Below are 17,999 nucleotides of genomic sequence, written 5' to 3'. Positions count from 1 at the left end.
CTGCTCGCCCTAGAGGTACTACCGCTAGGGTTGTAGCTCACAAGCCAATGGAGATAGGGCAAGCCAGTGGAGTGCGGCAGTAACACAACAGCGGTACTATCACCTAGTGTGAGTGGTACTATGATGACCCACAAGTATAGGGGATCTATCGTAGTCCTTTCGATAAGTAAGAGTGTCGAACCCAACGAGGAGCAGAAGGATTTGACAAATGGTTTTGAGCAAGGTAATATCTGCAAGCACTGAAATTATCGATAACAAGTAGTTGTGTGGTGAGATGATTCGTAGGAAGTAGCTAGTAACAAAAGTAACAACGGTGCAGCAAAGTGGCCCAATCCCTTTTGTAGCAAGGGACAAGCCTGGACAAAGTCTTATAGGAGGTAAAGCGCTCTCGAGGACACATGGGAATTTCTGTCAAGCTAGTTTTCATCAAGTTCATAAGATTCGCGTTCGCTACTTTGATAGTTTGATATGTGGGTGGACCGGTGCTTGGGTACTGCCCTTACTTGGACAAGCATCCCACTTATAATTAACTCCTCTCGCATGCATCCGTAACTACGAAAGAAGAATTAAGACAAAGTCTAACCATAGCATTAAACTAGTGGATCCAAATCAGCCCCTTACGAAGCAACGCATAAACTAGGGTTTAAGCTTTTGTAACTCTAGCAGCCCATCATCTACTTACTACTTCACAATGCCTTCCTCTAGGCCCAAATAATGGTGAAGTGTTATGTATTCGACGTTCACGTAACACCACCAGAGGAAAAACAACATACAACACATCAAAATATCGAACTAATACCAAATTCACATGACTACTTATAGCATGACTTATCCAATGTCATGAGGAACAAAAGTAAATACTCACAAAGCATAATCATATTCATGACCAGAGAGGTAATGAGTAGCATCAAAGATCTGAACATATAATCTTCCACCAAGTAATCCAACTAGCATCAACTACAAAGAGTAATTAACACTACTAGCAACCTTACAAGTACCAATCGGAGTCATGTGACAGAGATTGGTTACAAGAGATGAACTAGGGTTTGGAGATGAGATGGTTCTGATGAATATGTTGATGGTGATGAGTCCCCTCGATGAGAGGAGTGTTGGTGATGACGATGGCCACGATTTCCCATTCCGGGAGGGAAATTTCCCTGCCAGGATCGTCCTGCCGGAGCTCTAGATTGGTTCTGCTCAAGTTCCGCCTCGTGGCGGCGGCGAATCCTCCGAAAAGCCTCCTCTTGATTTTTTCTCGAACGAAACCCTTCTTGTAGCAAAAGAGGGGGGCCAGAGGGCCAGCTGGGAGCCCTCAAGCCCCCTAGGCGCGGCCAGGGGGGAGGTCGCGCCTAGCAGGCTTGTGGCCTCCTGCTGGCGCTGCTCTGGTACTTCTTCGGCCTAGTATTTTTTATAAATCCCCAAAAAAATCCTCGTTGATTTTCACGGCTTTTGGAGTTGCCGAGAATAGGTATCTAAAACTTCCTCCTTTTTCAGGCCAGAATTCTAGCTGCCGGCATTCTCCCTCTTTATGTAAACCTTGCAAAATAAGAGAGAAAAGGCATAAGTATTGTACCGTGAAGTGTAATAACAGCCCAAAAAGCGATAAATATCAACATGAAAGCATGATGCAAAATGGACGTATCAACTCCCCCAAGCTTAGACCTCGCTTGTCATCAAGCGAAAACCAAGATCAATAAATACTCAGGACATGCAAGCATCATGATCATACTCAGAACAACAATACCAACATATAATCTCTCATGCTAAAGTGATAATTCCTTCACAAAGTAAAGTATGGATCAAGAGCCTTACCGAGAATTAACAACCGATAGCTTTAGTCATTGAAGCAATTGCAATTTATCACAACATCGAAAAGAGTCAAATAAGAGCTTGTAAAGCATATCCACACACTCAATCATCCTTTTGTCTTCTACAATTGCTACAACTCACATGGTACTCATGAGATCAAAGTTTCAGTCGGACATAGAGAAAGATAGGGGCTTATAGCTTTGCCTCCCAACCATTTACCTCAAGGGTAAGGTCAACAACAATAATTCATGAATACTTACTTCCAAGTTGACATATGAATATAGATCTTTCCCAAGCATATGACGTTAGCCAAGATAAAGGCGAAATAAGGAATTGGTGAAGATCACCATGACTCTTTCAAGGGCAAAAAGTAAAGGTACAAGAAAGTCCCTTCCCAAAGGGAAGCAGAGGTTGTCATGCGCTTTTGAGGTTTGGATGTGCGACCTCTTAACATGGAGGAACGTCACTTTATATTGCCTCTTGTGATAAAGAACTTTATTATGCAGTATGTCGCTTTTATGTCTTCCTCATCACAGGTTCGTATAAAGCTTATTTTCCACACACTAATAGATCATACATAATTAGGGAGCAATTTTTTATTGCTTGCACCAATGATAACTTACTTGAGGGATCTTATTCAATCCATAGGTAGGTATGGTGGACTCTCATGGCAAAACCGGGTTGAAGTTTTATGGATGCACAAGTAGTATCTCTACTTGGTGCGGAAGTTTTGGCTAATATGAGGTGGAAGCAACCGTCACATGCTAAGGGATCTCTAGTCATATAATATTGTTCGGAACCAAGAAAACACAATTCATTATGTTGTCTTCCTTGTCCAACTTCTACTTCTAAGCATGCAATAGTTTAGTGAGTGTTCACAATCATAGATGGTGCCAAAGATGATATATTTATATGTGAACCTCTCCTTCTTTAGCACTTCCTATTAATTGCAACAATGACCAAGGTCTACGTTTCTCTACCCTCAACAAGTTTCAATCATGTAACATCCCAAAATTATAAATTTTGGAATGTTAATGTAATTATTAGATTGATTGCTTGTTTGTTTGCTGAGTGATTGAAACTTGTGTGAAATTTGAAACTTTTCGAAACTTTTGAACGAGAGGGAATAAAATGACTTTCCCCTTCTCCGGTGCATTCAAATTCAAACTTTTAAAAGCAACGAGAGAAGATGACATGACTTCTTCAACTATAAAGAATTTGAACGGAGATGTTTGCACTCGAATTTCCTTGCATTTCCATTCGTTTTTCTTCGTGCAACAAAATGCCGGGAAATGCATTCTGTCAAACAGAAAAGAGCGATGGAAAATGACACTCCAAAACTGCGGGCAATTTATTGGAGTGGAGATAATATGACGTCTCCCCCGTCGAATTAAAGTGCATAATGTTTCGAATATTATTTGAAGTCACCAATTTGGTTTTGCAAATTTTCTAAACTCCAAATTATTTTTAGTTGAGTTTTTCAATCGCGTTGTGTGACCTATTGCATAAAACTATTTTCGAAAGTTGCATTAGGTGTAACTAGGGTTCCCATAGATATATTATATGTATTTGTATATATATATACATATTATATATATATATATATATATATATATTAGTTGTATATATATTATTCTGTTTCTTTTTCCTAAGTATTCTAGTGTACATATATTAGTACATATTTTTCTAGTATTTGTTAGCTAGGAAAATATATTTTACTGTTTTGATTTTTTCTTTTTTTTTTGCTTCTGTTTGTTTGTTTTTTCAAAAAAAAAGAAGAGGAAACCTGCCAGGCCAAGCCAAAGTGGCTCAGCCCAGCCGCCACCAGGAGCTCCCTTGCCCACGTAGTGGAGCCATGCACCCGAGGCATGCACGCATGCAGCCCCACCTCTCCCCACGTCCCAACCCTCTCTCTCTCTCCCCACGTCTCCTCTCTTTTCTCTCTCTCCTCTCCTCCACGTCACCTCCCTTTTTCTCCTCCCTCTCTTTCCTATTTCTCTCCAGCAATTTCTTCCTTCCCGTGCTCCCTTTTCTTCCTTGTCCACCTCACCCACCGCCTCCCTCTCTCTCTGTTTCTCCTGCCCGAGCCTCTCTCCCCCGTCACTTTCCTTTTCTCTCTCTCCTCTCTTTCCTTCTTTCACCAGGGACCGGACCGAGCCGCACCTCCAGGGATCTCTTCCCAGTACTCCTCTCCTTCCTTAGCTACCACCCCGTCCCCTTCCTTCTTTCTTCTCCCTCTCTTTCCTTCCTCTGCAGGCCGAAACCGAGCAGCTCTCCTCTCTCCCAGCGATCACCTCCCAAAGCTCTCTCCACCTTCCTTATGCCCACCCCCTCCTAAGCCTATATAAAGCCCCTGCCCCGAGCCACCCCGTTCCCAACCCTAGCCGCCGCCGCCGCCACGAGCCCAGGCCGGAGCAGCAGCAGCTGCAAGCTACTGCCTCTCCTCGGCCCGCCCCTGGGAGCAGCCACCGTCGCCCCCTCTCTCCCCCCCCCCCCCGAGCGCCTCCCCCGAGGAGGAGTACCTCCGCCGCTGCCTCCCCGAAGCCTCCAACCCCGCCCGGAGCTCCTCCCTCGCCGGCAGCGACGTCCCTCGTCGGTGCAAGCTTCTGCAGCAGGTAGCTATCCCTCTCTCTCTATATATATATTGCATGCATTCGATTTCAGCCCTTAGATCCCATTCAACGACCAAGATTAGATCACCTATACCCCTTCGGTTTATCTCAGAAAACCAGTAGGTTTTTCTTGCCACTTAAGTATTAACCAGCAGATTTGCTAGAGCTCGGTCGTTTGCCCGAAGCGTTGAAACAAACAAGTCCGCAGCCACTAGCAACTGACCACGTGTACCCCTTTGTAGTACTAGTTAACTTCAGCTTTTCCGTTAAAACTGAAAAAAAACAGAAACTTTCAATCTTGTTTTGGCCACAACGTTTTATCCCGAAGTCCAATGACCTTGATTCTTTTTCCAGTAGCTCACAAATTTCCTGTAGTTTTTAAAAATATATAATTTCTCTATGTTTGAAATTTTCAAAAATAAGTTAGATCAGATTTAGTTTAAACCTTGTTTTGTCTATTCCAGGAGTTTAAAAATATATTTTAATTTGATTCCTTTTGGTACTGATCACTAGTGATCTTATTTATCAGTGGTAAACATTTCAGATTTGTTTGAGTACTTTAAATCATTATTTCATGTGAAACAATTCCTGTTTCACCGCTTTTCGGTTTTCGGCTAATTCATTTTCTACTTTTGTTTTAAAATACTTTCTTTATTATTTCAGAAACATTATTATTGTTTTGGTTATGTTAGTTAACATTAGTTTTGCAACAAGTTCTTATTTTAGTTTTATTTGTTTTTATGAAAACAATTCTAGCTCCGTAGTAACGTGCAATTATTTTCACCGTTGTTTCAAATCCCGTTTGGGAATACTTTCAAAAGTTTTGTGAAAAAGACTTTATTTTATCTTAGTTAAACTTATATCTTAGTTCCTTGTTAGACAAAACTATTTAGTGGTTGACGTAGTAGAAAACTCTTTAGTTCTATTTGAAGTTTCTTTCGGTTTCTCATTTGCTCTCTCTTTTGTTTGATTGCTAGAATGATTGCTAGTATGAGTGCTTATGTGGATGATATGTTTGTTATATAGATTTCATCGGAGAGTGACGAGTAGTCTATCAAGTTATTTTCTCGAGAAATTCTTCTTCGTCAACATCACAGGCAAGTCACTTTGATCATACAATTACCTATGTTCTCAATGCATAGTAGATCACCTTCTTTGCCCAATTTTTGCATGCTGCCTAGGTACTTGGAAACTTTAGTGTAAGATGTAGTATCATGTGGTAGGAACACCAACACCCAGATACTTGGCCTCGGGACGACGATGTTATATATGCTATGCTCTAGTAGACGGGTTATCGGTTGAGTGTATTCCACGAGTGATGCGAGGTTGATATAATAACCACGACCGGACTAAGACAAGATTTTCAAGACCTCGGACGCAATGCAACACTAGGTGAAGGACGGTTGATCGGCTCCCTGGAAAACCCAGTGGATGCCCGGGATGCTGGAGAGGGCCATGTCATCCTGCGGAAAGCTTCACCCAGGCTCAAAGAGACGGACGGATATTTTCAAGACCCAAGGCTTACCTGCACAGCCACAAGTCATTATGGGCTCTGGCTTGGTTGAACAATGCGGCGACTCTGGACAGGCGGTGCTAGCAGATGTAGACGAACGGTAGGAATGGATGGGCACCGACAGGGATTCAGAGGGACCCGTTGAAAGACCATGTTTTGATCATCCGGTCTTCAAACACCCTGAAGTGCGAGGACATACACGGAGGCGATCAAATCTTGTGGGGAACGTGTGCAAAACTCTGCAGAGTACTCAAACCTAATCGATTAGCCGTGTCCACGGTCATGGACAACTTGAGCCAAAGGAACTGGAGTTATCTGGATTTCTCAACACCATTAAATATATTTGATGAGGGTAATTATTGACAACTCGGGTACGAGAACTGGTTGGCGGAACCATCTCGTTAACAACAAACATTGTAGTAATATTTTGCTTTCGACCCCTCTTGTTGTAGGATAAAACTGGCTTTATGCAAAACTTAGCTCCACCGACCAAATATGCATGTAGAGATAGTTGATTATTATTTTACCCCTTTTATGTGACTTGCCGGCATATTCAATATGCTGACCTACACGGCTGCAACGTCTCATGTTGCAGATATTTTTCTTTGATGAGTAAGAGTACGATTCAAGGTTACGGTCTACACTCAACTTGCCGTTGGTGTTTATTGGGACTCCACTCCCTTGACCGCTTCCACTGAGATATTTAAGGTATATATCAGTTTTACGCTATTTTACATGTGATTGCACTTTGATATATATACATTGATGTACTGTGTGTGCCAGCATACTGATCCAGGGATGGCACAGAAACACAGAGGCTTGACTCGTCTTGAGTCGGGTCGCTACAGAGATGGTATCAGAGCACATGTTGACTGTAGGACGTGACCCTAGAAACTGGAAATCCCATAGGGAAGAATCTCTCAAAAAAATTATTTTCAAGAACATCCTTTATTTCTCATCCCTTCTGATTTAATCAAACGTTCTCTCTCACCTCCAATAGTTAGACAATTTCCTTACCCCTTTGACCTCATGAGGAATCAACGGAGTTCTACTTCAAAGTAAAGAGGATTTCACCATGCATTTGAAGAATTGAAGCTACACCCATTGAAGACTCTCAAGACCCGAAGAACTTGAAGAACCCGAAACGTTCGAATAATTATATGACCATTAGAAGTCCAAACCCCTTTTATATACCCACGTTAGATACGATGATTTGTGATCCATCTTTGGTGTGTGTTTTCCGACGGCCACAAATAAAACCTATTCTCAAAAATATTGTTTGTATTGTGTGTATCTCCCTCCCTCTCTTACCCGTCTCATCCCCAAAACCTCAGCCCTACCAGATGGAGTATGAAGCTGGACTTGTAGTCTCCGGACCAATGACCCCACTGGAAGCTAAGATATGGATTCAGAACATGGAGAACCACTTCGGGAGCAACTTGATCTCAAGGAAGTATGAAGTGGAACACGCTCTCCGGTACTTTACCCAAAGTGCTGCAATGTGGTGGAAAATGCACCATGCCATACAAGGATTTAGTGGAGCAGAAAATTGGGAAGAATTCAAGAAGACTCTATTAAGATCCCGTCTCATTCGGAAGTACTATGATAACCCGAAGAAGAAGACTTGTGCATGCAAGATCTGTGGAGAAATAGGACACACCCAGGAAGAACACAAGGATGGATGCACTCATTGTGATGAAAATCACCCAGCTGAGGAATGCCCAACTAGTCAGGTGACTTGTTTCTTGTGTGAAGGAACCACCCACTACCCAGCTCAGTGTCACATTTACCCCAAGGTACAACAAGTTGTCAAGCAGCAGAAAGATGCAATGAAGGAAACACTCAAGGAGAAGATTCTAGAAGAACCGGTGATGAACGAAAATATTGAAGACCCTGATGGACAAGGTCTGACTAGATTTTTCTCCAATGCATGCTACTCATGTGGAGAAGAAGGACATTATTCACAGGATTGCACGAAGAGAAGCCAAGAGTATCTGGGATACTTCTCGATGGAAGAAGTGGAGTTTGATCCACTTGAAATAGAAGAACTGGCCAAAATGAAGGAGTCCGGAAAGAAGAAAAAGTACCCTCGGAAGAACCAAATCTCTGCAGACATAGACCTGAGTCATGTCAGATGTCACAAGTGTATGAAATTTGGCCACCACAAATACATGTGCTCAGGAAGGAAGCCGGGAACCCAAGGAGCAAAGGCAAACACTAAGACGCCTCGAGACTTGTCAGAACTCATTTGCTTTCGTTGCAAGGAAGCAGGACATTTTGCTAGCGATTGTCCGCAAAGGAAGAAAGCTAGAATGGAGTAGTTAAGTTTTGACCAGGGCAATAAGTGTAATCCGAAGCACTCTTGTAAGATCATGGAGTTGAAATTTTTGTAACAGAAGTCCCTGAGATTGTAATAACATCATGAATAAAAGGAATTTATTGTCTCATGATTGCCTATGTTGAAACTGTATGTGTTGTTTCTCTTCGAACAAAGATCTGTGAACATTATGAGGATATGAGAAAATATGGTCTATGCAGGCATGAGTATAATTCATTCAAGTGTGGTAGTAATCGGTAAAACCCCACAGGATCCACTGAGAAGGAATGTACCATGATTACCAAGGAGACATATACATTCCTCTGAGTACCTATTTACTGACAGCTGTAGATGACAACTCTCTACGAGTCATTCCTCAAGGGCCCAGAAATGATCATGACCCTGACCAGTGATCATGATTACCCGAAAATCCTGAAGGATAGGATGAAGCACATTCATCTTGAAGGAGATGCGGTCTACAAAGGCTACCCATTTGTGGAAAGTGGAGTAGAACATTGGTACGTGGAAGTACACCTCCACCATGTGAAAGGAGTTTGTCCAAAGACTATGGGGCAATACTTTTTCATTTCACGTGTACCATGAACAACCTTGTTTGATGCTGTTCGTGAAGCTGCCATGGAAGCCATACGTCAGATTGGAGAAATACTTGAAGCAAGACTCCGTCATACCCAGGAATACCTGAGTGAAGTACGTGCGGAGATGATGGAGATGAAGCTAATGGCCACCGTGATGAAGCAAAAGATGGATGATTTCAAGGAGCACATCGGAAAGTTCGAGTGGAACTAAGTACTTCCAAGAGAGGCAGATGAATAAAGTTGGCAGAAATGCTTGACCATACCGAACAATGTGGATGGCAGCAATTGTAATTGAGTACTTTTGAATTGGAGTTTTTGAGGATAAATTAAGGATGTAATAAAGGATTGATTATGAAATGCATATGATTTATGAAAGAAGCTATGATGGATCACCACACGTTTTCTTAGGAGCATACGAAAGCCAGAGAGTTGTGAAGATACGATAGATGTTTTGTTCAGCTTGCAGAACCAATGGATTATCCGAACTTCGTTCGTGGACAAGAGAAATTCTGCAACGCTTGTGAGGGTGCCCAAGTGTTAGAATGCGAGATTCGCTAAACCTTATACAGAGAAATGATTTGGGTGCGAAATGGGTTGATCACCATGACGACTTACTCTTATCGTTTATCTTGCTATTCAGAATGGTGAATCTGAGAGACTTACCCATATAGAGAGACGACGTTCTTTGAAGCTTTTGTTTAAACCTTAGAATGGTACTAGGAAAGCCCCATGTACATGGCATTTGTTGTCACGCGTAGGAAATTTTACGGTGAGGATGAAACCCAAACCCCTTCTCTCTACAGGATAACCACAAATGGTAGACCACCATGAGAACCATCGATATGTTATTTAGAATTGACCATGGGACTGTCAGTTAAGAAGACCCAGTGATGGAAGAAGCTTATATCAATGGGAGAGCATCACCAAAGGATTTAATATGAAGACTGTGAGGAGTCAGATGCCAAAACCCGAGAGGATCGTTAAAGCATTTTGAGGGACCAGTAACCTTCATTTTAAGTGTGGTAGCATCCCACTTTGCCGGAAGTTGGATTTGTTAGAAGACCCCCAAACCCTAACCTTTCTTTCTAGCCTCTTCGAATCTCGAGGACGAGATTCATTTTAAGTGTGGTAGTTTGTAACATCCCAAAATTATAAATTTTGGAATGTTAATATAATTATTAGATTGATTGCTTGTTTGTTTGCTGAGTGATTGAAACTTGTGTGAAATTTGAAACTTTTCGAAACTTTTGAACGAGAGGGAATAAAATGACTTTCCCCTTCTCCGGTGCATTCAAATTCAAACTTTTAAAAGCAACGAGAGAAGATGACATGACTTCTTCAACTATAAAGAATTTGAACGGAGATGTTTGCACTCGAATTTCCTTGCATTTCCATTCGTTTTTCTTCGTGCAACTAAATGCCGGGAAATGCATTCTGTCAAACAGAAAAGAGCGGAGGAAAATGACACTCCAAAACTGCGGGCAATTTATTGGAGTGGAGATAATATGACTTCTCCCCCGTCGAATTAAAGTGCATAATGTTTCGAATATTATTTGAAGTCACCAATTTGGTTTTGCAAATTTTCTAAACTCCGAATTATTTTTAGTTGAGTTTTTCAATCGCGTTGTGTGACCTATTGCATAAAACTATTTTCGAAAGTTGCATTAGGTGGAACTAGGGTTCCCATTGATATATTATATGTATTTGTATATATATATATACATATTATATATATATATATATATATTAGTTGTATATATATTATTCTGTTTCTTTTTCCTAAGTATTCTAGTGTACATATATTAGTACATATTTTTCTAGTATTTGTTAGCTAGGAAAATATATTTTACTGTTTTGATTTTTTCTTTTTTTTTTGCTGCTGTTTGTTTGTTTTTCAACAAAAAAAAAGGAAACCTGCCAGGCCGAGCCAAAGTGGCTCAGCCCAGCCACCACCAGGAGCTCCCTTGCCCACGTACTGGAGCCATGCACCCGAGGCATGCACGCATGCAGCCCCACCTCTCCCAACGTCCCAACCCTCTCTCTCTCTCCCCCCGTCTCCTCTCTTTTCTCTCTCTCCTCTCCTCCATGTCACCTCCCTTTTTCTCCTCCCTCTCTCTCCTATTTCTCTCCAGCAATTTCTTCCTTCCTGTGCTCCCTTTCCTTCCTTGTCCACCTCACCCACCGCCTCCCTCTCTCTCTGTTTCTCCTGCCCGAGCCTCTCTCCCCCGTCACTTTCCTTTTCTCTCTCTCCTCTCTTTCCTTCTTTCACCAGGGACCGGACCGAGCCGCACCTCCAGGGATCTCTTCCCAGTACTCCTCTCCTTCCTTATCTACCACCCCGTCCCCTTCCTTCTTTCTTCTCCCTCCTCTTTCCTTCCTCTGCAGGCCGAAACCGAGCAGCTCTCCTCTCTCCCAGCGATCTCCTCCCAAAGCTCTCTCCTCCTTCCTTATGCCCACCCCCTCCTAAGCCTATATAAAGCCCCCACCCCGAGCCACCCCGTTCCCAACCCTAGCCGCCGCCGCCGCCCGAAGCCGCCGCCGCCACGAGCCCTCGCCGGAGCAGCAGCAGTTGCAAGCTACTGCCTCTCCTCGGCTCGCCCCTGGGAGCAGCCCCCGTCGCCCCCTCTCCCCCCCCCCCCCCCCGAGCGCCTCCCCCGAGGAGGAGCACCTCCGCCGCCGCCTCCCCGAAGCCTCCAACCCCGCCCGGAGCTCCTCCCTCGCCGGCAGCGACGTCCCTCGCCGGTGCAAGCTTCTGCAGCAGGTAGCTATCCCTCTCTCTCTATATATATTGCATGCATTCGATTTCAGCCCTTAGATCCCATTCAACGACCAAGATTAGATCATCTATACCCCTTCGGTTTATCTTAGAAAACCAGTAGGTTTTTCTTGCCACTTAAGTATTAACCAGCATATTTGCTAGAGCTCGGCAGTTTGCCCGAAGCGTTGCTCACAAACAAGTCTGCAGCCACTAGCAACTGACCACGTGTACCCCTTTGTAGTACTAGTTAACTTCAGTTTTTCCGTTAAAACTGAAAAAAAAACAGAAACTTCCAATCTTGTTTTGGCCACAACTTTTTATCCAGAAGTCCAATGACCTTGATTCTTTTTCCAGTAGCTCACAAATTTCCTGTAGTTTTTAAAAATATATAATGTGTCTATGTTTGAAATTTTCAAAAATAAGTTAGATCAGATTTAGTTTAAACCTTGTTTTGTCTATTCCAGGAGTTTAATAATATATTTTAATTTGATTCCTTTTGGTACTGATCACTAGTGATCTTATTTATCAGTGGTAAACATTTCAGATTTGTTTGAGTACTTTAAATCATTATTTCATGTGAAACAATTCCTGTTTCACCGCTTTTCGGTTTTCGGCTAATTCATTTTCTACTTTTGTTTTAAAATACTTTCTTTATTATTTCAGAAACATTATTATTGTTTTGGTTATGTTAGTTAACATTAGTTTTGCAACAAGTTCTTATTTTAGTTTTATTTGTTTTTATGAAAACAATTCTAGCTCCGTAGTAACGTGCAATTATTTTCACCGTTGTTTCAAATCCCGTTTGGGAATACTTTCAAAAGTTTTGTGAAAAAGACTTTATTTTATCTTAGTTAAACTTATATCTTAGTTCCTTGTTAGACAAAACTATTTAGTGGTTGACGTAGTAGAAAACTCTTTAGTTCTATTTGAAGTTTCTTTCGGTTTCTCATTCGCTCTCTCTTTTGTTTGATTGCTTGAATGATTGCTAGTATGAGTGCTTATGTGGATGATATGTTTGTTATATAGATTTCATCGGAGAGTGACGAGTAGTCTATCAAGTTATTTTCTCGAGAAATTCTTCTTCGTCAACATCACAGGCAAGTCACTTTGATCATACAATTACCTATGTTTTCAATGCATAGTAGATCACCTTCTTTGCCCAATTTTTGCATGCTACCTACGTACTTGGAAACTTTAGTGTAAGATGTAGTATCATGTGGTAGGAACACCAACACCCCGATACTTGGCCCCGGGACGACGATGTTATATATGCTATGCTCTAGTAGACGGGTTATCGGTTGAGTGTATTCCACGAGTGATGCGAGGTTGATATAATAACCAAGACCGGACTAAGACAAGATTTTCAAGACCTCGGACGCAAAGCAACACTAGGTGAAGGACGGTTGATCGGCTCCCTGGAAAACCCAGTGGATGCCCGGGATGCTGGAGAGGCCATGTCACCCTGCGGAAAGCTTCACCCAGGCTCAAAGAGACGGACGGATATTTTCAAGACCCAAGGCTTACCTGCACAGCCACAAGTCATTATGGGCTCTGGCTTGGTTGGACAATGCGGCGACTCTGGACAGGCGGTGCTAGCAGATGTAGACGAACGGTAGGAATGGATGGGCACCGACAGGGATTCAAAGGGACCCGTTGAAAGACCATGTTTTGATCATCCGGTCTTCAAACACCCTGAAGTGCGAGGACATACACGGAGGCGATCAAATCTTGTGGGGAACGTGTGCAAAACTCTGCAGAGTACTCAAACCTAATCGATTAGCCGTGTCCACGGTCATGGACAACTTGAGCCAAAGGAACTGGAGTTATCTGGATTTATCAACACCATTAAATATATTTGATGAGGGTAATTATTGACAACTCGGGTACGAGAACTGGTTGGCGGAACCATCTCGTTAACAACAAACATTGTAGTAATATTTTGCTTTCGACCCGTCTTGTTGTAGGATAAAACTGGCTTTATGCAAAACTTAGCTCCACCGACCAAATATGCATGTAGAGATAGTTGATTATTATTTTACCCCTCTCTTATGTGACTTGCCAGCATATTCAATATGCTGACCTACACGGCTGCAACGTCTCATGTTGCAGATATTTTTCTTCGACGAGTAAGAGTACGATTCAGGGTTACGGTCTACACTCAACTTGTCGTTGGTGTTTACTGGGACTCCACTCTCTTGACCGCTTCCGCTAAGATATTTAAGGTATATATCAGTTTTACGCTATTTTACATGTGATTGCACTTTGATATATATACATTGATGTACTGTGTGTGCCAGCATACTGATCCAGGGATGGCACAGAAACACAGAGGCTTGACTCGTCTTGAGTCGGATCGCTACAAATCAACATTCTTTTTATATGTGAAGCCATCACTTCCCATAAGATCATTACATGATCTTTCATGCTTTTGTTCTTTTCTCATTCTCTTGATCATGGCATGAGGCAAGGCCCTTTAACTAAGACACTCTTTATTATATGGCTCACGAGCTCGAATACATCGGGGGTGACACAAAGCAAAACTCAAGCCTAAAACACTAAGACCTTTATTCTACTAGAGAAAGAGAAAACCGAAAAGGAACGAACTAAGAAAAGGTAAAGGCAAAAGATGTGATGGTGATACGATACCGGGGCAACTCCCCCAAGCTTGGCACAAGCCAAGGGGGTTGCCCATACCCATGCTTAGTTGTCTTCCTTTGGAGGTGATGGTGGTGGAGTTGTTGCAACATGGGTTTGATCCTCCGTCTTCCAAGGCATAGGTGCTCCATCATGGAAAGGTGACCGAGTCTCCGGAATCCTCTAATGTGCAGCCAACCGCATTGATTTAAATCTATACTCATACTCACAGTTTTGGTTCTGCAGGTCATAGATCAGGGCTTGGAGGTGATCAATTCTGTCATAGAGCCTCGAGAGGTGCTTCCCGATGTCATTGGCATCAATCTTGTGCTTGTTGGTGAACTTCATGATCATCATATGGTTGGCGTTGAGTCCACGCTCCACCATCCCTTGGCACTTGAAGACTTGTTGCTCCATTGCTTCGAGCCTCGCCTCCACGCTTCCGGTCTTCTTGGGCCCCTCAACATCACGGATGTGCAACATCCCCTCACGCATCTCGATAGATTGAGGGTGTTGTAGCACTCCCACAAGGTAGGGATTGATGACGTTCTCGAAGATCTTGTCCTTCAGAGCTTTTGGGGACGTCATAGCGATCTAGATCCGCAGCAGAAACAGTCTCGAAACGAAAAGAGAGGAAATTTGTGTGATACGAGGGTAAGACCTTTTGGTAGAATATATAATGATTTTTTCTGACCAGAAGGAGTACTCCACAAGAAAACGGAGTCCGGGAGGCACACGAGGTGGCCACAAGCCCCCCAAACGGGGCCAGGGGGTGGCCCACGCGTGGCAGGCTTGTCGCCTCCTCGCGCGCTTTCCCGACTACTTCAAATTTTTCTATTTTTTCAAAAACTCCAAAACGGAGAAAAATCCCTACTGGAAAAGTTTTGGAATCTGTTTACTTACCGAATCACATACCTCTTCGTTTTCAGAGTCTGAAACAGGCTGATAAATATCCCTTATGTACTCCTCCGGAGTTATGGTATTGATAACATGGCTTTCGACATTTATGGGAGTACCTGAGATATAATGCTTGATTCTCTGCCCATTTACCACTCTCGGAAAATTACCTTCCGTGTTGTTGATCTTGATAGCACCGTAACGATATACATCCTCAACAATGTAAGGACCTTCCCATTTAGAGAGAAGCTTGCCTGCAAAAAATCTTAAACGAGAATTATATAGCAAGACATAATCACCTACATTGAACTTACGCTTTTGTATCCTTTTATCATGCCACCTCTTAACCTTTTCTTTGAACAACTTGGCATTTTTATATGCCTGAGCTCTCCATTCATCAAGCGAGCTAATATCAAATAACCTCTTCTCACCAGCAAGTTTGAAATCAAAGTTGAGCTCTTTGATTGACCAATAAGCTTTATGCTCTAGCTCAAGAGGTAAATGACATGCTTTACCGTACACCATTTTGTACGGAGACATGCCCATGGGATTCTTATAAGCAGTTCTATAAGCCCACAGTGCATCATCGAGCTTCTTAGACCAATTCTTTCTAGACCTATTGACAGTCTTTTGCAGAATCAGTTTAATCTCTCTATTGCTTAGCTCTACTTGACCACTGGAATGAGGGTTATAGGGAGACGCAATTCTATGGTTGACATCGTACTTAGCAAGCGTTTTACGGAAAGCACCATGAATGAAATGTGAACCACTGTCGGTCATTAGATATCTAGGGACTCCAAATCTAGGGAAAATAACTTCTTTAAGCATCCTGATAGAGGTGTTGTGATCAGCACTGCTAGTTGGGATAGTGATATCCCACAAGTGTAGGGGATCGCAACAGTTTTTGAGGGTAGAGTATTCAACCCAAATTTATTGATTCGACTCAAGGGGAAGCGAAAGAATATTCTCAAGTATTAGCAGTTGAGTTTGTCAATCTCAACCACACCTGAAAGATTAGTGTGTGCAAGCAAAGTATCAGTAGCAAAGTAGTATAATAGCAATGGTGCCAGAAACAGATCTGTTGTTGGCAAACTATTCCTAACTGTTGTATCAATGGCGCCAGTAAAAGTGTTGCAGCAAGTGATAGCAAAGTAGCAAGTAATAGCTGTAGTGACAGAACTGGCAAGGAACAGCAGTAGTAACAGTAGAGTAACAGCAGTGGCGACAAAGTAACAGCAGCAGCAGCAAAGTAACGTAGCAAGGACCAGTAGTAAAAGACTCGTAGGCAGTGGATCGGTGATGGATGAGTATGCCGGATGTGATTCATCATGTAATAGCTATAACACAGAGAGATAAGTAACTAGCTCCCGTTCGTCAATCTAATGTAGGCATGTATTCCGTATGTAGTCATACGTGCTTAGGGAAAAGAACTTGCATGACATCTATTGTCCATCCCTCCCATGGCAGCGGGGTCCTAATGGAAACTACGAGATATTAAGGTTCTCCTTTTAATAAAGAACCGGACCAACACATTAACACTTGGTGAATACATGAACTCCTCATACTATGGTCATCTCCAGGAGTGGTTCTGGCTATTGTCACTCCGGGGTTGCCGAGTCATAACACATAGTAGGTGACTACAACTTGCAAGATAGGATCTAAAACACACATATATTGGCAACAAAATTATAGGTTCAGATCTGAAATCATGGCAATCGAGCCCTAGTGACAAGCATTAAGCATGGCAAAGTAGTAGCAACATCAATCTCAGAACATAGTGGATACTAGGGATCAATCCCCGTCAAAACTAACTCGATTACATGATAGATCTCATCCAACTCATCACTGTCCAGCAAGCCTACGATGAGATTACTCACGAACGGTGAAGAGCATCATGGAATTGTCGATGGAGCAAGGTTAATGATGATGATGGCGACGATTTACCCTCTCCGAAGCACAGAACGGACTCCAGATCTTCCCTCCAGATGAAGAACAGGGGGTGGTGGCGCCTCTGTATCGTAAAACGCGATGAATCCTTCTCCCATATTTTTTCCGGGCGAGACGGAATAAATAGAGCTGAGTTTGGGGGCTTGTGGCCCACTAGCACACCCCCTCCGGTGGATCTTTGCGCAGGTATTTTTCTTTAATTCCAGAAAAATTCTCCGTAAATTTTCAGGACATTCCGAGGACTTTTACTTCTGCACAAAAACAACACCATGGCAATTCTGCTAAAAACAGCGTTAGTCCGGGTTAGTTCCATTAAAATCATGCAAATTAAAGTCCAAAACAAGGGGAAAAGAGTTCGGAAAAGTAGATATGACGGAGGCGTATCAACTCCCCCAAGCTTAAAGCCTTGCTTGTCCTCAAGCAATTCAGTTGACAAACTGAAAGAGACAAAAGAAAAACTTGGACGAGCTCTGTTTGATCTTGTTATTGCAACTATGTCTAATTCATATCCACAGTTTGAGCAAGATCACAAGCAAACCACATAAGCAAATGACATCTAGGTCTCACGGTAAACTCATATCAATGGCGTAGTCAACTAGCGAGCAAATAATAATAAGCCTCAAACATCAACACTTCAATCAAAACAACATGAAGCAGTACGAATGGATGGTATCTCGCTAGCTCTTTCTAAGACCGCAAAACATAAATGCAGAGCACCTTCAAAGACCAAGGGCTGACTAAACATTGTAATTCAAGGCAATGAAGATCCAGTCACATTCATACTCAACATAGTTAAAAAACAAAGCATAAAAATGACAAAGGTGCTCTCTAGTCGGTGCTTTTGTAAGAGGAGGATGACTCAACAGGAACATAAATAAAAAGGCCCTTCGCAGAGGGAAGCATTGATTTGCAGAGG

Source organism: Hordeum vulgare, chromosome 3H (genome assembly GCF_904849725.1).
Source record: "Hordeum vulgare subsp. vulgare chromosome 3H, MorexV3_pseudomolecules_assembly, whole genome shotgun sequence".
Classification (NCBI taxonomy): domain Eukaryota; kingdom Viridiplantae; phylum Streptophyta; class Magnoliopsida; order Poales; family Poaceae; genus Hordeum; species Hordeum vulgare.
The sequence above is the reverse complement of the archived record's forward strand: the minus strand, read 5'-3'. Positions refer to the sequence as shown.